Source organism: Mesocricetus auratus, unplaced genomic scaffold, assembly GCF_017639785.1.
Source record: "Mesocricetus auratus isolate SY011 unplaced genomic scaffold, BCM_Maur_2.0 Super-Scaffold_100691, whole genome shotgun sequence".
NCBI lineage: Eukaryota > Metazoa > Chordata > Mammalia > Rodentia > Cricetidae > Mesocricetus > Mesocricetus auratus.
The window spans coordinates 25,821,204-25,844,633 of record NW_024429267.1 but is presented as its reverse complement, the minus strand read 5'-3'; the positions used below and the strand labels follow the sequence as shown (position 1 = coordinate 25,844,633).

At 42.4% G+C, this 23,430-nt stretch overlaps 1 long non-coding RNA gene across 1 annotated transcript; it reads right to left on the bottom strand.

The window, feature by feature from the left end:
• Positions 1 to 1,859: 1,859 nt before the first annotated feature.
• Positions 1,860 to 22,565, bottom strand: LOC110341547. Its single transcript, XR_002383514.2, has 2 exons — positions 22,266 to 22,565; positions 1,860 to 3,418 (listed from the first exon to the last, which is right to left on the bottom strand). It is a non-coding gene; the product is annotated as an uncharacterized LOC110341547 (long non-coding RNA).
• Between the last annotated feature and the right edge of the window lie 865 nt (positions 22,566 to 23,430).

Genomic DNA, 23,430 nt, shown 5'->3' with positions numbered 1-23,430 from the left:
CTTTCTTTCTTTCTTTCTTTCTTTCTTTCTTTCTTCCTTCCTTCCTTCCTTCCTTTCTCTTTCTTCCTTTCTTCCTTCCTGCCTTCCTTCCTTCCTTCTTTTGAGACAGGGTTTTTCTGTGTAGCTTTGTAGACCAGGTTGGCCTCAAACTCACAGAGATCTGCCTGCCTCTGCCTCCCAAGTGCTGGGATCAAAGGCTTGTGCCAGCACCTCCCAGTGGGAGTGCCACTATTAGGAGGTGTGGTCTTGTTGGAGGAAGCTGGATGACATGTACCTTTAATCCAGACCTGGAGGCTGGCAGGCACACCTATAACCTTGGCTACACCTTTTGCTGGAAAGTGTATCACTGTGGGGGCAGGATTTGAGTTCTTTTTCTCAAGCTTCACTCAGTGTGAAAGTCAGTCAACTTCCTGTTGCCTGTGAGTCAAGATGTAAGGACTCTCAGCTTCAGCACCATGTCTGTCTGAATGCCACTGTGCTTCCTGCCATGACGGTAATTGACTGAACCTCTAGAACTGTAAGTGAGCCACTGCAATGAAATGTTGTCTTTATAAGAGCTTCTGTGGTCATGGTGTCTCTTCACAGTAATAGAAACCTAAGACAGGTTTTATGGGGGGCTAAAGATAATTTGACTATTGATCCAAACTTATGAATTTCTAAACAACCAGTTCTGTGGGATCTTCAATATAGGTATGACATTTTTGCTGGGAACTTCAGTTTGCATACTTTTTTTGTTTTGTTTTTGGTTTTTCAAGACAGGGTTTCTCTGTATAGCTTTGGAAACTATCTTGGCACTCACTCTGTAGACCAGACTGGCCTTGAACTCACAGAGATCCACCCGCCTCTGCCTCCTAAGGGTTGGGATTAAAAGTGTGTGCCACCAATGCCCAGCAAATTCATATTCTTTGAAATGTTGGGGATTTCATATCGTTCACCCTACACAGCAATGTTTACAGAAACTTCGCGATACACACGAGTGTGATGGTGGCCCCTCCTAGCATCATACTCCATTCTCCAACTAGTTTCTATACCCTCTCATTTTATAGTTACAATCAAAAGAACTTTTCTTTTCTCAAACATTGAAAACAGAGAGCCCCTTGTAGAATATAACCCTGTTCAGAAAATATACAAATATTCACGTATGTGTGTATGTGTGTATGTATGTGTGTGTATGTATGTTTGTATGTATGTATGTGTGTATGCATGTATGTATGTAATGACACTGAGGCTTGACTGTGAGGGGAACTGCTATTGCATGATGGAAGGGGAAGAATTTGTCTGTGAGAGGAGAACTAGGATCCTGAAAGACAGGGTCTCCAAAACACTGCTGAAGGGAGCGGAGTCAAAATTACTGGATTTAAGTGGCTCTCTCTTTTCTTTTCAATCTGTTTTGTGGATTTTATGTGTGCCCGTATTTGACAAGCAGAGGAATCATTGTGCCTATTTCCAGATTGACGCATAGTCAACCTGATCCGTGAACTAACAAAGGAATTGGGATGGAAAGATAGAGTGATTTACAGCAGGTAGACATGCTCCCATTCTTACATGGCTCTCGACCCACATTTACAACATGCTGAAATGTTTATACATGTCTACATAAACCAGCAAGGGAGCAGGAGGGCGGGCCCAGCTGTCACCTAGCTTACCTTTCATTCAGGTTATATTGTTTAGTAAAATACCTTTAATACTCTCTGACCCAACTGAGAACATAAAAAGAAGTAATTCTGAATGAATGTGGAAACGGACACTCCTCAGAGATTGTAATTACAATCATAAAAAATATTCAATAGGAATAAAAATGACCCGAAAGGAGTACACCAAAAAAAAAAAAAAAGAGCCAACTGTTTGATAGAGGATTATGGGTAACTTCCTATTTTATTTTTTTGGAGACATTGTATAAGGCAGTTATATTAGTTTACTTTCAAATTTATTTGTTTACAATATTGTGATTTGAACTTGGGACATTGCACATGCAAAGCTATATATTACCAGCCTAGTTAATTTTTTTTAAAAGGTAAGTTTTAAAAGATATTTGTCAATGAGAAGAACTATTAATGAGGGAATGTAACACTCAAAAACTAGAATAAAAGTAGCACTTTAATGTGTCTGCAGAAATGTAAAATAGAAATATGTCCAGGTACAATGACGCATGTACCATAGAGGCAGAGGCAAGAGTATCTCTGTGAGTTCTGGGCCAGCCTGGTCCTTATGGTGGGTTTTAGGTCAGTCAGGGAGGGCTACATAGTGAGGCAAAATGACTACAGTCTAATTCAACTGGGAAGCAGACTCCAAGAGAGTGGGTTGAGACTACCATGGAGCATCCTTGATGGGAGGACAGAAATCAGGACTACACAGAGTTACTCCTTATGGCATGGAACACTCTCTAGTAACCCTAAGCTAGTCAGCCTCAGGGTACAGCCACACAGGGAGAAGAGGCAGCTATCCTCCTGGGGGAGCTGCCCTTCCTTCTGCAGCGGCTAACCCTCTAACAGGAAACCTGACAAGACTCCTGTAGCTGAGGCAATGGGTACTTCTTGAAAATAGATCTAAGTCCTGTGTGTCCATATCTGGGATAAATATGCAAATGGTATGTAAAGAATGACAAGGTAAAATGTCATCCAAAACCTGTTTTAGAATACTTCTAATTTTGCTGCATCTCTTTGTTTCTGTAAAATGAAGTTTCTAATCTCACAGCACTGTTGTGAGGGTTAAAGGAGACAATGGGAAACAATAGTGCTGTCACAAAGAAGTACTCAGTGGTATTGCCATTCTTCGCTTTCATTTCCTAACTTGCACGCTTCTGAAGAACTGGACTAGTCTCTCCATTAGTATGCACAGTTACTTCCTCCCACCCCAGCACCAGCCCTTGTATTCCTGCTGGCACTTGAAGTCATACAAGGACGGAGTGCTGGGATCTGCTGTTTTGTGAACCTGTCATGACAACCAAAATGACAGAACAACTCTGTAAGGAAGATGGAGCATGGAGATGCCAAGGGACCATGAGACTTCTTGATAAGTAAGCTGTATCTTCATGCTCTAAGCCTCTCATGGCCCTGGCTACTAGAGGCCACGGATGCTGTCGGTGGCCACGGATGCTGTCAGTGGCCACGGATGCTGTCGGTGGCCACGGATGCTGTTGGTGGCCACGGATGCTGTCGGTGGCCACGGATGCTGTTGGTGGCCACGGATGCTGTCGGTGGCCATGGATGCTGTTGGTGGCACTGACTGGCATCAGTGATGGGCGAGATAGAAGGATGACTGGGAAGGAAGTGCTGAGAAAAGCAGGTAAATTAGCTTGAGTTCTGTAAGGTACAGAGGCTGTGTAAATTTGAGAACATGCATCACTAATGATGAAGTCAATCTGATGGTGTCTTCTGTCAAGCGATTTCACAGTTTAATCTTCAGGTTATTTCCCTTTCTGTGAAACAAAGGAAATGAATCTCTCTTTTGTTTCAAAGCTATCTGGAGCAGGACTGTGGGGAAAGGAAAGGATTCTAATGAGATTTCTTATTTACTCCTGTCTACCCAGGTAGGTGACTGTTAAAAAATGAACAACAACCAAATAGCACCTTAATTTAGTGAACTATGGCTCCCACAACTTCTGCAAGAAAACATGTACTCTGAAAATCTCCAGTATTCCCTGTAAGTCAAAATGTAAACTATTTTTCTCTTTTAACATTTAGTAAGTAGGATCCCTGTCGAGCCATGGAAAGACAAATTGATCTGTATTTCCAATCAGAGCTGTGTGAAGTGACCTACCCACTGACTGGCTCCAGATTACAGGGACAGAAATGTAGTGGCAAATATGAACATCGCTTTCTGGGATTCTCCCAGTGGGAACTGGAGGTAGAAATGAATGAGCAGCAACCTCAAACTTTTGTTCTTTGTCTTAGTTCTCAGTGATGGTATACGTGGAAGGTAAATCTCAGCTATCGGTTGTTATATCGTATAAAAAAATGAGCAGTTGCAGAAATAAGAGTTTGCCAGATTCTCACTGTAGGTGCATTTGGAGAACTATAGGGCTTTGCACTATACTTTAGGACATCTGACACCTGGCTTGGCTTCTAAGAATCGGCAGACCCAGGTCTGGAAAGCTAGAGATCATGCTGCTTGTACCACAAACACAGCAAGGGACACAGGGTTGGATCTCCAAGGTATGCCTGTGGTGGTATCTTGTTTGTATTCTAACAAATAAAACTTGCATGAAGATGAGAGGGCAGAGCTATCCACTAGTTAACCATAGAGGTTTGGACCGGAAGTGACATGGTTGGGCAGAGAGGGTAATGTAAGGCAGGGTGAGACAGGAGCTTACTCTCTTTTTGGCCGAGAAGTTGGCAAGGTAAGGTGTGACTGTAGCTTGCTTCTTTGTCTCTCTGATATTTCAGCATTTACCCCAGTATCTGACTCTGGGTTTTTATTGTTAAGATCAATTAAAACTCGTGCTACATTTGCCTTAATCAGAGAGCTGCCAATCCCAGGAGGCATCTAAAATGCAATATGGCAACAACAATCAAAACACTGTCTTCCCTCTTATCACCACAACCATCAGGCTTTACAAGGAGGGGTGAAGACAGTCTGTTCTAGAGAGCACAGCTTCTGCCCTCTGCTCAGGTGGCCTGCCATATTTTCTGAGGCCTGTGACATCTCTCTGGATTCAGGTACCTCTTGGAACAATGAATCTAGTCAGTGACAGCTGGTATCAACATACACAGTTGGGGGGAGTTGTGAGTTACTACGTTTTCTTCCAATTTTGCCAGTCCTTGGGTTACTTCAAAAACTGTGTCTTAAGTCAAGGTTCCTTTAAATGTCTCTGTCAATGTCAGAGTCTTTGTAAGCAACTATTTTAAGGTAATCTTTTAAAGCACATTTAAACCCTTATGGATCTGTGATTTAAACTGTGTGTGTATAAAAACTTTACATATCATGCAAAAGTTGTGGAGTTAAAGGCATATAGGTTCAACACATGCAAAGTAATCCAAAACACCCTCTTTGATCCAATAGGCATTGTATCTGGACTCTTGACATAGAAAACCACCAAGGAAATTCTCTTGGCATTTCTGCTATTTGTAATCAGCATCATTCATTATTCAAATGAGAAACCTGCCATGTGGGCAGTCCTGCCGTGTGAAATCCTGCTCTACATCTATTACTAAGATTGAAGAAGTATTTTGCCTTTGTCCATAACGAGATGGGCTTGTGTCAGAAAGTGAGTCTCTTTATGGTAACTAGCTACCATTCCGTAGCTTTGCAGGAGAGCTTCAGTTTCCCCCCCCCTTAAGTGCTATAGATCATTGTTATAATAAGCTTAAGAGTCAAATTTTCAAATAAAAGTAGAAGCTAAGGTACGGTGTGAAGGACTTCAGTGCATTTCTGCTGTGGAGTGCAGCTAGTTGTTATTGGTTTCTTCATATGGACCATGCATGTGTGTCCTCTATGTATTACACAGACATTCTCCTTACAAGAACACTTTGCCAAGCTGATATCATACCAAGTAGAATTGTCCCTGCTGCCAACCCTTCCAAGACCTGTGTTCATGTGATCCTAACTGTATCATGATTATTCCCTTCGAGAAAAGATGATCAGACTTGTCGTAATACTGCACACTCCAAGTCATGCTTGCTAATAATTAAAAGATGCTGGACTCTGGCTGAGCCTAGCTTGCCAGAGCCGAAGCTCTGATCCCACTAGCTCTGCTAACCCAGCCACCCGTGCACTTGTTAGTAAACTCCTCGTTTCTTTGCTCTGCCATCGGTGCCCATATGGAGAGAACAGGTATGTATTTACATCTTTTCAGGAAAAGTAATGCCACCCCAGATACTTCTCCTGTCTGCCTCTTGGCATCATGCCCCTCTCTGTATACAAACTGCTGATGCCTTCTTGTAGTTACACCACCAGGAAGAGTCGGTTGCTTAGATCTGTGGACTGCTCTGCACACCATCCATCAGCAAATGCAGCAGTCTTTTCCTGATCTTGCTAATAGTTGTCTATTCTCAGAGACTTTGAGTCACTTGTGGAAAAAAAAACCATATGAGCTTTATTGATTTTTCTTCCTCCACAGTGGCTGGGCCCTATCTCTAGGGCATAGTAATTCTGGAGATTTCCTAGGCCTCTGATGCTTATATAAGATGACTGTTCCTTTATTCCTGCTCTGAAGAACATTGTTCTCATTAACATCCCATAAGAAATTAAGCATATCTGTACCCCAGGTTCTGTAGCTTCCAGGGGAAACAGAAAGGTTTGCAACTAACCCATTTAGAAATGATTTGAAGCTTCTACTGAGATAATGTGACTATCTCAAATATTCAATAATTACCTGAATCTCTTGCACAGACTACAGAGTCATCCCAGTCACATGGCTTTCACTGTGTGCATGTGACAGCAAGGAGGATTCATTAATCCTTTTAGGCAGGGTTACTTACCCAACTGTATATGACTTGTAATTCAGAGACCTTCATTCCCAGGATAAGCTTACTTTTTGCATCTTTCTGTTTTGTTGTAAATGCTGCCCTTGGGAGGATGCTCTTTTAGCCTAGCAATTGTGAAGTAATTGTAAGGCAGCTGTTTTGTTTGTCCATATGTGGAAGTCTTTGGTTCCTAGGTAGGCTGGCTGAGTTAAGATACAGGCCGATGAGTCGGTGGGGAAGGATGACTCAGATCCAGGTGCTGCTCACTGGCATAAGCAATTCCTGGCAGAGAGGCGAAAGCCCTGGTCCTCCCACTTACCAAGTGTCTGAGAGGCATCTAAAGGTCAGCCAGCTGTTCCGTGCTAATTCATCTATATATTTAATAGACATTTGTAAGAACATTACTTTGTATGCAGGCATCACTCTCATCACTTCGCAAAGACTTCCTGGCATAGTTCTCATCATCACCTGTTTGCACAGACAAACTTGCCTAAGTTCACCCATGTAGGAGGCAGTAGCCATGAACCTACCCTCTCTCCTCCTACCCTCTCTCCTCCTACCCTCTCTCCTCCTACCCTATGCTGCTTCCAGGCAAAGCCCTCAAGGCACAGCGGGTCATGCCATGGACCATGGCAGAGTCTGGGAGGATGAACAGCACAAAAGGTGTGTGGAGGGGGTTCAAGAGCGGGTTGTAGGCAACCTATCAGATGAGGAATGATGTTCCGAACCAGAGGTGGCTCCTGATGTGGTACATGCTGGGCGTCTCTTCTTATTTTGAACTTAGGATGTAATAAGTGTATAGCTAAATTTGTTCTTTTAAGTAAAGAACCTATTTGCTCAGTCTTCATGCATTTTGTCAGTTAGTTGTTCAACAAACATGTCTTTTTTAATTGAATGTCATATAATTCAGTTTGACTATGTTTCCCCCTCCAACTCCTCCTCCTAGATCCTCCCCACCTCCCTACCCATCCAACTTTGTTCTTTCTCTCCCTCCCTCCCCCTCCCTCTCTGTCTCTCTCCCTCCTCCATACCTCAAGACAAAACAAAACTCCAAATCAAAACAGGCAAAGACCAATAAGACAAAAATATTACAGAAAAAAGCAAAGGGAAACAAAAATTCCACAACACCCTTGAGTTCATTTTGTGTTGACTACTCCTTGGCACGGGGCCTGCCTTGTACTATGGGTTGATATACCCTGTGAAACTCCATTGGAGAAAACTGATTTTTCCTTTGCTAACAGCTTATCAATTGCAGATGGCTTCTTGGCCAGGGGTGGGAGCCTGTGCCCCTCACAGTGTTGGGTTCCTGTCTGGCTTGACCCTGTATTATTCCTGTGTGACAACACACATAAATGTGTCAAATATACCAGCAACTCTGCTGGAATGCTAGGTATGATAATATTTTGTTTATGATCTAACAAATAAAGCTTGCTTGAAGATAAGAGTGAAAAACTAGTCACACTATTTGGTCAGGCAGTCATGGCATACACCTTTAATCACAGCACTGTGGAGGCAGAAGCAGATGGATTTCTGTTAGATCAACGCCACCCTAGGCTACACAAAATTGATCTAGTTTAAAAGAGAAAGAGTTCACTCAAAAGTGATCTCAGCACTAGGGATTCCATGACTTTAATCCCAGCACTAGAGAGGAATATAAAGCAGGAGGAGACAGGAACTCAATGCAGTCTGGAGAAGCAGTCTGAGGACAGGATCGCCCCTTGGGTCTGAGCATTGGTAGAGGTGAGAACTCTCTAGTGACTGATTGCTTTGCATCTCTGATCTTCAGCTTTAACCCCAATATCTGTCTCTGGGTTTTTATTATTAACAATAATTAGAGTTCATGCAACAGCTAAGGGAGCAAACATCAATAAATCACAGACTAACAGATTCAAAGTCTAATAATATCCCTAATGAAAATTGTTCTTTCTGAGCAGTACAGTGAATAATTTTTAATTTAGCTTTTGTGATGGTTAGTGTTGACTTGCCACTTTCACAGAATCTAGAATCAACTGGGAGAGGCCTCTGGGCATGCCTGAAGGAGATTATCTTGATTTTTTTTTAAGGTAGAAGACCTACTCATTTGTGTTGGGTACCCTTCCCTGACTTCTACCCTGCATGTCATTGTAGGCCTCTGGTCTGTGGATCTGTAACGGTGGCCACACCCCTTTGGGTGTGGTTTCAGGCAGACTGAAGCTGAGAGGGGCTTGAGGCATGACTTTCCTTTGTTCTTTATGGTGGGTCAGCAGATCCATCCAGAAGGGCACACAGGGAAAGGCTCCCACAGTCTTTTGTATTTTTCTGTGTAATTGTTCCCCAATAAACACCCATTTATCATTTATCTTGGGTTTAGTGATATCATTACATCCTCGCCTTCACTGAATATATGAAGAAAGAAGCGGAGTGGCAGCATGAGTCCCTCACTCTCTGCTTCCTGATTGTAGATGCTATGTGATCAGCCAGCTGATTCAGGCTTCTGCCAGCTACCTAGGCGAGCTGCTTTTCCCTGTGTGCGGCAGAAGCAGTTTTCGTGAGTTACTGGGACTTTGGGAAGCATTCTATGATCCCTCCTGCTCCCTTTCATCCAGGATGCTTTCAAAGGCAGCTGACCATAGAACTGAAAAAGGCCCCTAACTGTTTCCCTCCCCCTAGTGAAGGCAACACAGGGCCATACTTAAAAATGACTCAGGGCATGCTCATTTCTAGTTCAGAGAGCAGTAACAAGCAATCTTGGAAACTTAAAGATCTCAGCAGGCAGGAAAATATTTAAAGACATTAAATATTTTCAGAATTTATTATTTAAACTCGGAGTCACTGCTTTTTAAATTGGCTGCAGGGCTGGCAAAATGTTTCAGTAGGTAAAGGTGCTTGCTGCATAAACCTTTATTGGTAGGTTTGGAAGACCCAGTCTAACTCTGGACCATGGAGATTGGGAGACCCACTCTATATCTGGGCCATACCTCCTGATGGCCCTCCACATAAAAGACAATGAAAGAAGGGACTTTTGCTTGCCTGCTCTTCCCTTACTCTTGCTGATAAATTTACCTATAATGCCACTGAGCCACTGCTTCACTGGCATTAGAACCTATTTCTTCAAGATTCCAACATAGACGGAAGACCAGCTAGGACATCCATCCATGTGAACTGAATATTTGTAGATTTTTAGCCTTTCTGTTGGGAGATCAGCCATTGTTGGAATATCCAGGCCATTCCTTATATATTCACTTTACTAGTTCTATTCCTCGAGAATACTGACTAACACTGACTTCAGGAAGACAACCTGTCACTTCCACACCTATAACACAGCACATGTGCCCCACCATTACACACACATAATGATAATGATAACATAAAAATTTTGCCACAAAACATTTGAAACTATATTATCTAAAAATGTTCATCTGCATACATCCTTTATCATGGTCATATAATCTAAAAAGTAGGGAACACAGTTTCTCATACTTCTTTATCTCATTTACATTTGGTAGGGATTTTTTTCTTTTTGTAAGTTAGAAAATCAGTTGTCACGTTTTTCAGTATCCATGAAAAAAATCAAAACATGACGAATTACATTGGCCAATATTGTTAGCAAGATCTAGAATTATCCAGGAGACAAACCTCTAGGCATGCCTGCGAGAGATGTGCTAGGTTACAGTGATTGAGGTAGGAAGACCAACTTAACTGTGGGAAATAACATTCAATAGGGACTGTATAGAGGGGACAGAAAGGACCACACACCAGACGTTCAATGCTTTACATCCTGACTACAGATGCAATGTGACAGCAGCCTAACGCTCCTGCCATCTCACCTACCCTGCCAGGACTGCTTCTCTATAAACTGTAAGCCAAAACAAGCACTTTCTTCCCTGTTAAGTTGCTTTTACAAATATTTATTTTTAATTATGTGCTTGTGTGTAGTTATATGCACATGATTAGGTGCCCACAGAGGCTAGGAGAATGCATTGGCTACCCTGAAGTTGGAGTTACAGGCAGTTGTAAGTTACCTGTCATAGATGCTAGGAACCCAACTCTGGTATTCCACAAGGACAGCAAGTGCTCTAAACCAGTAAGCTATCTCTTTAGCCCTTAAATTGCAACTTATTTTGTTGCAACATGAAAAGTGAGTGTAAACCAGAATGAGAAATCCCAGGCTCCACCCTCAACACAAAGAATGCCTAGCAACTCTCCACATGTTGGATTTTTTTTGGAACTCCTCTATTTAGGAAAAAGCCTGAGGTATCCATGTGTATCAGGCTTCTCTAGAGGAACAGAATATATGGAATCAATCCACTATAGAGCATTTATTAGAGCTGTGTACAGGCTGTGGTTTGGCTAACCCAACAATGGCTGCCTTCCAATGGAAAGTCCAAGAATCCAGTAGTTGTTCAGTCCACAAGGCTGGATGTCTCAGCTGCTCTTCCAGATACATTAGAATCCCAAAGAAGTAGGCTCTAATATCAGTAAAGGCATGTATCAGTAGGACAGATAAACTTGCTAGTGAGGGTGAAGGCAAGCAAGCAAGAAACCAAAAATTTCTTCTTCCACATCTTTTTGTATAGCCTGCCATCAGAGGGTGTGTCTTAGATCTCAGGTGGGTCTTTCCACCTCAAATGATCCAAATAAGAAAAATTCATCAAGGTTATACTCAATCGATTGGGTTTTAGTTGATTCCAGATCTAGTCAAGTTGACAGCAAAGATTAGACATCATACCTTGTGATTCACAGAAATGAATGGATGTCTATATGAAGAAGAAATTTAGAGAATAGACTTATTTACAAGAGTGCTAAAAAAATAACAAAATGCAGCCGGGCGTTGGTGGCGCACGCCTTTAATCCCAGCACTCGGGAGGCAGAGGCAGGCGGATCTCTGTGAGTTCGAGGCCAGCCTGGTCTACAAAGTAAGTTCCAGGACAGCTTCAAAGCCACAGAGAAACCCTGTCTCGAAAAACCAAAAAAAAAATGCTTAGGAGAAATTTAACCACGGAGTTGAAAGACATATATACTAAAAACTATAAAGGGCACTTAAGAACAAATAAATGAAAAGATGGTCTATAGTCATGGTCTGGAAGAATTCATGTAGCTAAAATGTTCATAGGATCCATCATGATCTTCAGATTCCATGCAATCCCTATTAAAATTCCAGTGTCACATTGGCTGGGGTTGGGGGCTCTGGGTTCAAACTATAGTACCACATAAGTAAATAAATAAATAAACAAACAAACAAATACATGAAAGAAAGAAAAGGAATACTAAAATTCATGTAGAGACATTCATAAAATCCACTCATCTGCCCACATGGCCAAAAGCATGAATAAAATGAATAGTGGTGCCATCACACTACTGATTTTCGACAGGGGTGCCAGAATACTCTACAACAAAAGGATAGTTTCTTCAATAAATAGTGCTGGGAAACTCAATATTCACACATTTGGAATGAAACTGAAACCTTATCATCACTATATTAACTATATCAACTCAAAATTAACTAAAGGCTTTATAGGCTAGAAACTGTCATCCACTATAAGTAGACAAATTATGTAACATCCATATGCTTCCACTGTTGTTTTGTCTTGTTTTTTGGTTGTTGTTGCTTATTTGTTTGTTTGAAGTTAATCCCTAAAGTATAGGAAAGAAGAGAAAACTAAACTAAAGTAAATGCATCAGAATAAAAAGCTTCTATTTAGCAAAGGGGACAACAGACTGAAGACTAGGAGAAAGCATTTCTAAGCTATGCATTATGTTAGTAACCAAAATACACAAGGCACAAGAACAAGTCAGCAGCAAGCGTCAGTGTTCTGATGCCGAGGGAAGGGTTACAGTGCCCCTGTTTTCAGAGGTTTCAGTCCATGATCAGTTGGCCCTGGTGCTCAACCTTGGAGTCAGCGTCACATCCTAGCTACAGTGTGTGATAGAGCAAAACCTCTCACCTCAGGGGTAGGATTCAAAATTAGGAGGGAAATGGCATGTCTCACAAGTCCTGTAGGGCACGACTTCCATGATACACACACTTCCATTAAGTGCCTCCTACAGTTTTTTTTTTTTTTTTGGTTTGTTTGTTCTTAAAGAGAGACAGGTCTCTCACTGGCCTGGACCACTCTAGTCAGACTAGGCTAGATGGCCAGAAAGCCTGTCTCCACTCCCCAATGCATTCCAACAAGCCTAGTTTTTAATATGTAGATTCTGAGGACTGAACTCAGCCCCCCCCCGCAAGTACTGAGATATCTCTGTGTTCCTTTCCAAAATGCAACTGTAAAAATAGAAAGTAAATCTTCTAATCTACCTATTTTATGACAGTAATTCCTAAATGTAAGAATATATTAAATTTTTATAGTTTAAATAAAATGTAAAATAGGCATTTTGTAAACCATTAAATTGATTATAAAAGAATTGTTATAATGCCACATGCAATAAACCCTATAACCACAATATCCCACAAAATTACGTGTATATGGGTATATTAATAGAGAAAATATTAGAAAGTGTCACATCTTAAGCATGATTATCTGTGAGTAAGAGATTTTTACCCATTTATACATTTGTTTTTATACTTCTGTGTATTGTGTGACTTTTATATTATTGGTAAGATTTAAAAGCTATTTTGTTTGTGGCAAGAAGAGATTCCATTCCCAAGGGTATTGTGGAATAGAATATTTAGCTATGTAAAGATGTGTTGCTTTTGCTTATGGTGAATTGTTTAACTATGTAAAGATGTGTTGTTGTTTTACCTTGCCTGCTTAAGGCAACTGAGTGGTCTAAAAAAACAAAAACAAAAAACTGGGTATTCAATAGCTGGACAGAGCACGGATAGATGGACCTGGCAGGCAGACAGAAAGGGGAATCAGCCAGCTGGGGATCAGCCAGTGGGAGAGGGGGAGCCAGCCAGACACAGAGGAAGCAGGCAAGCAGGATGAGGTAAATGAACCTTGGGGAAGCACATAGATGAATAGAAATGGATTGATTTAATTAAAGAAAAAGCTAGGTAGAAACAAGCCTAAAGCTGAGATTCATAATGAATTATAAGTCACCATGTCATGATTTAGAGGCTGGTGGTCCAAGAAAGCCGGATACACAAGGGCCAGCATGCCACCTTGCAACCCCCCTGGGGAATGTCATGATCATGCAAAGGCTTGTTGCATTGCCCTGTGCATGCTATAGTGGGTGTGAGCAGGGCCTGGGAGATGGGATAAACTTATCTGCAAGTGCTTTGGGAGGGAGAACGCTATGCTAATCAGAACTGGCAATGGCAGATGTGAATGCCCAAGCACGACTGTTTCAATTCAGTCTTCTGAAATAACCATAATGGTCCACTGGAATATCACCGAATTCTCTTGCAAATCACAGAGCCAATTTGGGTAAAGCAATTACAGATTCACAGAAAGTCAGAGATGAAGCAAGTTTACAGATGTACTGGCTCAGCCTTGTCATATCACAGACAGTGAAACTGGGCCCCAGCAGTGGGGAGGAGGTCTGCCTCCTAGGTCATGTAGAAATTAAAAAACATGCATGTGTCTGTGTGTATTTGTGTATGTGTGTGTGTATGAGTATATGTGAGAGTCTTAGTTAAGATTTCTATTGCTGTGAAGAGACACCATGACCATGACAACTCTTATAAAGGAAAACATTTAATTGTGGTGGCTTATTTATAGTTTCAGAGGTTTAGTCTATTATCATCATGGCAGAAAGCAAAGCAGAATGCAGACAGACATGGGACTGGAGAGGTAGCTGAGAGTTCTATATCTTGCAGGCAACAGGAAGTGGTCTTGAGACACTGGGTGGCATCTTGAGCATATATGAGACCTCAAAGTCCACCTCCACAGTGACACATTTCCTCCAACAAGACCACACCTTCTCCATCAAGGCCACACCCCTAATAGTGCCACTTCCTTTGGGGGTCTTCTTCTTTTAAACCGAGAGAGAGAGAGAGAGAGAGAGAGAGAGAGAGAGAGAGAGACAGAATGTGTGTGTGTGTGCACGCGCATGCGTGTGCGTGTGTATGAAATGAGGGCCATCTGGGAGATATAGGATGTGTTTGAACTTCAGCGTCCTAACCTATCAGCCTTAGAGAAACAATGGCCATCTCTTACTCACCCTTCTCCCTATCGCCTCATCAATCCCCCACTGTGAGCATCTCATCTCAGGAAGCAGCCTGATGTTACCCTGGTACAGTAACATCCCAGCTTCCTCTGCAATGCCATGTCATTCTTACATGATGTCTAAGTCTCACATCAGAGGTACAACTGTGTTTGTGCTTATTAGTGCCAATTTCAGGGGGGGGGATTATCTCATTTCCAGATTCTTATGTTTTGTCACTGTTGAATCTGTTGTCAAATCTATTGTTTTGTTTGGTCTTTTTTGAGATAGATTTTCCTGTGTATCAAGCTGGATGCGACTGGCTGTGTCACTGAAGGTGACCTTTACATTCTGATTTCTGTGGGATATATTAATAGTATGTGAAGATGTGCTGCTGTGATTGGTGTAATAAAAAGTTGAATGGCCAATAGCCAGGCAGGAGATATAGTTGGGATGTTGGCGCAGAGAGAGAACTCTGAGAAGACTCTGGAGGACACAGGATTGCAGTATGGAGATGAGGTGGCACTGTAAGAGCTTGTTAAGGACAAGCCTAAGCTAAGACAACTTTCATAACTAACAATACATTTCTGTGTTGCTATTTGTTAGCTGGCAGCCAATGAAAAAGCTTGCTACATCTGATCCTCCTGTTTCCACATCACAAGTGCTGGGATCACCACATGTACTGGGTGGCGCTCAGGACTTTGTGCATGCTGAAAGACACTATGTCTACTCAGCTACATCCCAACCAGGGCTTCTAGGCTTTTGATGTCCTTGCTAGAAAGTTCACTGCTGGGAAGGAATTAAGACAGACACTGTTAATTCTATTTGTCGCCCCCCCAAAGCAATTGTTTAAGTCTACAAAATATAAAACAAAATTGTACTATGGAATGTGACTGCTTTGTAATCTCAAAGTCCTGGGAAACAGTTGGGGTCTGAACTAGGTTATCTGGAAGAATCCAATAAGTAGAGGATATTATGAGGGGGATAATAAAAGGAGGGGCGGGGGGGGGGAGAGAAGGGGATAGCACCTTCATACACAGTTCCAAATTGCTCACCAGACCTCTCCAGTGTTCATAAATTGCCCCCAGGACTGATCTTCAAAATCCGACCTTCTGACAAATGTCAGCTCACATAATAAACCCATTAGAAATAGTTTGTCAATGCTCATAATCTAAAATAACATCCCTCCTGTGAATAGTGGCCTTGTTACCTTTAAAGCTCCCGCCTGACAGGAAAGAACAGCTCTCACAGGTGCTCTCAGCCTTCTGGATGAGAACACAGAAGGACACCCTCAGAGCAGGCTGCATGCACCCCTTAATGTCCCAGCCTGGGAACTGGGAAGCAGGGCAACTTCTCAGAGTCATCAAGCAGCATGAGAATATGTCTTACTGTGAAAAGCATTTGCCCCTGCAGTGCCCCATTGGTGGGTGGAGCAGACCTCAGAAGATCAGCTTTCCTGCATCTCCCCGCTTCTCCACTGAGAAGGGAAGGAGACGGGTTCCTTCAGTTCCCCAGGAGGCACAGTCCCAGGTAGGGGAAGCAGTGTGGACTAGGAGTCAAAGACCACCTTGCCTGAACCCAGAAGCGTTTGCAGCTTCTCTTAGCATTTAGTCGCCTGCTCATGGAGGGTGAGCTGATACAGTGTAGCTCATGGGGATTAGTGGGGACACGTGAGAGGCAACCAGGCTTCCGTTAGCTCCCAGGTACTTATGTGACAGCGTCATCTGTCTGTTACTACAGCCACTGTGAATGACACAAGTCGAGGAAGCTGGTCTTGCCATACCACAGGGTTTTTCTCTTCCTAGGGCAGGAGCTGTGAAACTCCTTTTGAACTAGAACATTCTTTCAGTAGAATGTGTGGCTTTGCAGCCCCTTAGCACCTGGAAGGTCATCCAGCTGATAAACCAGTATGGCTTTCATCAGCTGTCATGCCCTAGAGCCTCTGCTCTTCCGACTCTGTAAGCCCTGGCCCATCTCCACTCCCAGCTGGAGTTCCTGCCTACAAATGATGAAGAGGTAAGGTCAGCCAAGGGCATGGTCTAGATGGGGAGAGAAATCATATCTTCAAATGGCTGCTTTGTGAGCACAAGCCGGTGGGAGGCCAGGAAGGGGAGAGAGCAGATGCTACTGCTTGCAACAGGTCTGCCTGGGGGCGGGGGTGGTGTTCTGCTCTGAGGTGACCGCAGAGAGCTGGCTGCACACCTCTGTGCTGTCCAGCACCACTGACATCCAATTAAAACACTCACCATGGCACTCCTTGTCCTCTCCTGCCCTGTTTCTCACATCCCAGAGTGTTCTAGCAAACGAGAACACTGGCTCCTGCGTGGGTGGGCCTGGCCTCATTGACTTCACAGAGCCCCAATCAGTCTCTTTCCCTTCTAGCCATAACTTCCCATAGCCATTCAGACACACTCTGAAATGTTTTCCATTTGTCTCACAACTCAAGCTTTGATTCTTCCTCCAGGTGTCTCGATAGACCTGCTTAATGCAGGTTCCGCCTCTACAGCCCTCTTTTACATATATCTAATATTTATTTTTATACACCCAAACTGCTGCACTATTTGTGTGCCTGGTTGACCCAGGAGCTTCTTCTAAAATAAAAATTTTATTAGCATATACTCATCATACATGGGGATGGTTTTAAGTTCATAAGGTTCATAAGGTCATAAGTTCATGACCATATTCTTGATGAAAACAAAAAGATTCCATTATACAGGGATAGGGACATCAGCTCATAGTCCAGTCACTGGACAGATACTTCTAAATACTTTCATTCTGTTTGCACTCCCACATGCTGGAGACAGAGAAACCCTCATCTCCTCATTCTGTGAGATGACTACTGCATGTCATGGCTTATTAGTTAGCTTCCTGATTAATTTGGATCCCACCCACCTTACTTACTGATGGCATTTGTGGTGAGGAGCCCTCTACTAAACAGTAATAAATATGCTTCTACTTATCCCAAGTAAATGAGCTATTAGTTTACTTTTTGCAATGTTAAGTCCAGGAAGCTCCAAATGCAGCGTTCAAATGCTGAGAGTCTGCCCTATATGAAATGACAGACTATGGACTCCCCCGTGGAGGGCTTCACCCTCCCTGGGGAAATGAGGGGATGGATAATGGGGGGTTTGGGGGAGGGCATGGGAGGAGGGGAGGGAAAGGGAGAGGGAACTGGAACTGACTTGTGAAGCAACCTTGTTTCTAATCTAAATTTAAACTGAGAAATAAATTTTAAAAAAAGTGTTAAAACTTGGAGCTATTTTGCTAGGAAGCAACATGCTTACAATCATTACTAGAGCCTGGCTCTTTTAAAAATAATCTAAAAGGATTTGTCAAAGGAGGAGTTCATGCTCTTGAATCCATCCAATTCTTGCCTACAGAAGACAGACACTGGCAGTGGTAAATATACATCTGGGTATATGCCACTCTTAACTCTCAGGGGCATTCCCATTGAGACACAAGAAATCTGCAGATAAAACCTATTGCCAAGGCTGTATCTCCTACATATCAATGTGAATCTAGACATTATTTCTGGCTAATCCTTTGGGTTGTCTGATTAGTTCATCATCATCATTGTTATAATAAACATTTTAATTAGTTTGTTTATTTTGAAAAAAACAAACAAAAAAGGCTACTTCTGCCTCCAAAAATATTTATGCTACAATTCAAAACTAGCAAAATTACAGTCATGAAGTAGCAATGAAAATAAATTAATGTTGCAGCATTAGGAAGGTTGAGGACCACTGCTTTACAGCATGGCTTGCAGGACTTTCCAAACAGCATAAAAGAAAACAAAGACTTTTCCTTGAGGGCTGGAGATGGTTCAGCTCCTAAGAGCACTGACTGTTCTTCCAAGGACCTGGGTTTGATTCCCAACATCCACATGGCAGCTCACAACCACCTGCATATCCAGTCTCAGGGGATCTGATGCCCTTTTCAGGCTTCTGTGGACACCAAACCGGCACAGTACACAGGCATACATGCAGGCAAAAGACCCATACATAGCAAATAAGTTAAAATAATAAACAAAGAACAAAACAGTAACAACAGCAAAACAGCTTGCGTCTAGCACTTTTCAGAGGAAATGGCAGTCTCTGTTTTTCTTAGCTTAATCTCAATTCCAAATTACTACATGACTACACATTACAACACATTCTTCCTCTGCCCACTCCCCCACCCCCACGCGTCTCACAGAGAACAGGTCTGATGAGCAGCCAGTTAGTAGAGAATAAAAACAAAGAAAAGGGAGTGAACCTGTAAAGTACCAACACAGCCAGAGATTGACTCTTCAAAAGACACTAAAATAGCTGAAACTTGCAAGAGACCGATTGGAAAACGGAACATGCTAAAATGGCCTCGGCTGCACGGGGGCAATACTACAACCACAACATCACCCGACAGGCACAGTAGGACTAGTAACACAGCTGCACATCTGTCTGTCTCTCTGTGAACATGTACACATGTATGCCTGCTATTCTAGGCATTGAATCCAGGGCCTTTTGCATTGGAGGCAAGCCCTCTCCCAATGAGTTACATTCTCAACGCTTAAAATAATAAAATGCCTTGAACAATTTCCCCCCAATTCATTGGAAAGGTAAGATGAAGCAGACCATCTTCTAAATAAATAATACATAAGCAAAACTGACTCAAAGGTAAAAAACACAAAACCAACGCAAAGCCAGATAAACTTAAAAATATTAAAGAAAACTAACCAAGGTTTTAAAAAAATCTGCCCTCAACATCAGGAAAATATTGATAAATATAGTCATTCAGGTGATTATGTCCAGGTACTGAAGGAATGAGTAGATCTCTGTTGGATGAACTATATCATAAATAGAAATAACTACGTACCCCAAAACACAGGTTGTATGACTGATATGACTTTGCTATCAAAATCAGGTTAGAATGATAAAAGAATGAAAATAATGTGGGCCACTTTTATGTACACTGAGAAAAGCTTAATATTAGTAAATAATTCAAATGCTAAGAACAATGTAATGGTAATTTTTCCACCTGCCTGAGTTTATAAAAAAAATACAGGTATGGGCTAGATTTAGATCGATTTTATCTTTATGTTTTACTTATTAGATCAGTAGCTTCTTAAAAGAGGAAGAGCTCAGTGTTACACACACACACCCCACACTCCACACACCACACACACATACCTCCACATTAAGACCCTCAGTAGTAGGTTGGGAATGTCATTCAGTTAGTGGAACACTTGCCTATCTGTGCTGTTTTGTTAGACAATTGCTTCCCCAGGGCCTGCCTGCTGAAGAGCTGTTGAAAACTGTTTTCCTAATCAAAAAGTATTACATAAACACTAGCCATTATTATTAAAGATTTCACAGACCAAAGGAGCCAGAATGGAACATTTTGGACTGAACACTGCTTCCACAGGAACATTGCACTCCATCTTGGCAAGACCTTGTGCACATGATGAGGGCTTGTGTTCAGCCCAGTTCTGAAGAGGCGCTGCTTTCTTCCTAACCGTTGATGCTCTCATATCATTTTAGTATCTGGGCTGTGTGCTTCCCCAAACACCCGTGAGTGCAGGGAACCCTGTTTGGGATTCTTCTTTACTTCTGGACTGGACACTGAACACTAGACACTGCAGTTTCTAACTATTTGTGTGCAAATGTCCCACCTCACATGGCGCTCAGGATAATAAATTCTAGGTTTTAAAACATAAGCATACATATTAATAAAACATGAAGTGTAACAGTGCAAACAAGCCCTGACGCCATGCTGCGATTTTCTGATTTGTTTCTCAAGTCTAGTCTTCAAATTGCTTGTTGAAGCTTCCGTATAATAAAATATTAACTTGCCCGGAAAGTGGGGAGTCTCTATTACAACAAACACCTGAGTGTGCTTCACTGAAAAATTTGGAAGGCTTTTCTACACACTCATTTAAACAGCCATTGTGAAGCACAAATAACCGCTCTTCTCAGCACATTCTACATGAAGGAAAGTCTTGTAAAGGGGTCCACACAGCCTGCCTCTGAAGACATGGTTGCGAGCACACCCCCTCGAGGTCTAATCACCAGGGACTAATATGGTCAATGACAATGTCTGGAATCAGAGTATAACTCTGTGATGGGGGCAAGTTGCTAGCTCTTTCTCAGGCTCATCTCCAAGCCCCCAATTCTCCAAAATAAAGGACAAAACTGTACCACAACATTGACATCGTCTGTTCCTCCTGCACAGCCAAGCACACACAGCTGCAGGCTTTATATGTGCCTTCATACTGACAGTTACAACTTTGACTACTTTACTTGTATTTCACTGAACCCCAACAGCAAGTGTCTGCACTTTCTTTGTTCACGGCTACATGGGTATGAGCACAGGCTATGTGCGGGCACAGGCAGCTTAATGACTGAAACCATGGATTTGAAAGCAGACAAAACTTACTCTATTGGAATGCTAGGAAACTGTATTAAAGTCACGGGCTGCCAGGAAACATGTTAACAAATTCAATTTAGGTCACAGGTAACTGAAATAAATTTGTCATAGAGCTTCTGGCTCATGAGAAAGTACACTTTTCTAGTGTGACACACACCAGTAACTTCAGCCCTCGGGAGGCATAGGCAGGAAGACGGAGCATTTGAAGGCAAGCCGGGTTACAATGCAAGGGTGTGAAACACGCTGCACCTGTGTGTATGTACACACACTTTTTTGGTACCTGCACATTACTCTGTGGCTGAATTTTCAGATGTCCTTGTTTTTAGTCTTATCTCCCACCCCTGGGGGCAGGGACATCTGTAGCTTTTACTTGTATTTTGCTCTAAATAACTATTTCCACAAAGGTTCTCATGTATTCAGCCAGACAGTTCAAGTAGGGGCTGATAGCGCCACCTTTAAGAGCCAGATAACCCCGAATGATGAGTAAGTGCAGCTTTCCAAAGCAAGACTGATTAAAGGGATGGAGCGTGCCACCTACAATGGAAGAGAGGACTCGCTTTTGGTGCAGCCTCCTGTAAGTGGAGCTGTTTACAGCGCATCTCTCTGCTAACCCTTTGCCTTTGTCCCTGCCACACTCTCCAGATGGCTTCTCTTTTGTATGGTTAAACTAATGGGGAAAGAACACGCTATTTCTCCTGGTGACCCACGTCAGGCTTGGGAAAATGGAGTGTGAAGCAAGTCCAGCCCTCCGCAGTGCTTATTTCCAAGGCGTGGGCAATGATTGGTTAGGGCTGAGTCTCATGGAGACAGAGAAGTCAATAATCTGATTAGGAAGCAGGGGTGAGGGTGTGTGCCTCACTTTGGCAGACGCCCAGTATCAATCCATCCCAGGGACTTTGAGGAGGGCCGGGAGAAGCGTGTTCAGAGACTAGCAACATGTAGTCAAGTCAGTAATGCCTTAAGAAGACAATGGGCAGTTAGACAGGTAACTACAAACTAATTAATTATGAACTAAGTAATTTAGCAGAGATGGCCTCAAGAACCAGGGAGTACAGAAGTCTGTCTTAACACTACTTTTGGGTAAATCCTATATAGGATTTTAAAAGTTTACTTATGTTTACTTATTCTTAAAAGAGGAACAACTGGCCCAGGCTGGTATTTAGGAACAAATGCAATACGTGAACGGCCATCTCCCCCATTCTTTACACAGTACATGAACAGCTGTCACCCCTGATCTTTGTTGAAAACTGGTCTAATTCCTTCTCAGATTAACACCTGGAGATCTATGCCCATGCCTCCTGACTCATTTCCAGAATTTACTTGGTATATTAGAGGTTCTTTATAGAAACAGAACCAAACACACACACACACACACACTCTAAAGAACTTTACCTGGGAGACCAATAACCCAGCAGCGGTTTGGTCCTTGAAGTTTGGTCCAGAAGCTGTCTGTTTGTCACTGGCAATTTCTCAGTCCACAAGACTGGGTGCACCAGCACTTGAAGTCTGGCACGGAAAACCTGGAAGGTCCCTGGAGAGCTACTGATCGTAAATCTAGACACACTGGTTCTGAAGTTAGCAGAAGGCTCATTGTAGCAATGGGGCAAATCAACTCAGCAGCAAGAGGAGAGCCAAGATGGACTGCTGAGTGGTGACAGGCATCAGTTAAGGCAATCAGTTCTGGGGCGGGACCAACTCAGGTGATCCTAATTTGTATCGAGTTGCCATTAAAACCAACTGTAACACTTTGGTTTTATTTACTCCAGCACAGATTATCAGCATCATCACCTTAGGTAAGGTCTATGTACCCCAGGCTGGTGCCCACTATGTATTCCAAGATGGCTTTGTACTCATGGGCCTCCCAGAGCTAGAATTAAAAAAACTCTGAAAGTCAAAAATTGATTTAATGGGCAGAACTAGTTTTTTTAATAGCCATTGAAAGCTTTATATTTTTATAGTGAAATTTAGTCAATCCAAAATATCTCCCTCTTCTATATTAAAGAAAGTAGTAACAACATAACCAGCTAAAACCCCTGGAAATCCTTAATTCTAAAACTGTTGATGATGGGTGCTTAAGGGCTAGTTTCTTGTCAGGCAGAGCAAGTAGCAAAGATGATGAGCTCTCTCTGTTGGAGGATACAGCCAAACAAGGGGCAAATTCTGCAAAGATGAAAATTCAGTTCACAGAAAGGACATACCCTGATTCCTCAGTCTCCCATTTTACTAACCTTCTTAGAATAACAATGTTACAAACCCAATGCTGGCAGGCCATGGGGCAGGGGTAGTTTTCAATTCTTTTGCATGTTTCTCTATTATTATATTATTGTGTTTAAAAATGGAGAGCTAAACCTAACATTGGTGATATACATACAAATACAGACACTTATAGAATGGAGAGCTAAACCTAACATTGGTGATATACATACAAATACAGACACTTATGGAATGGAGAGCTAAACCTAACATTGGTGACATACATACAAATACAGACACTTATGGAATGGAGAGCTAAACCTAACATTGGTGATATACATACAAATACAGACACTTATGGAAT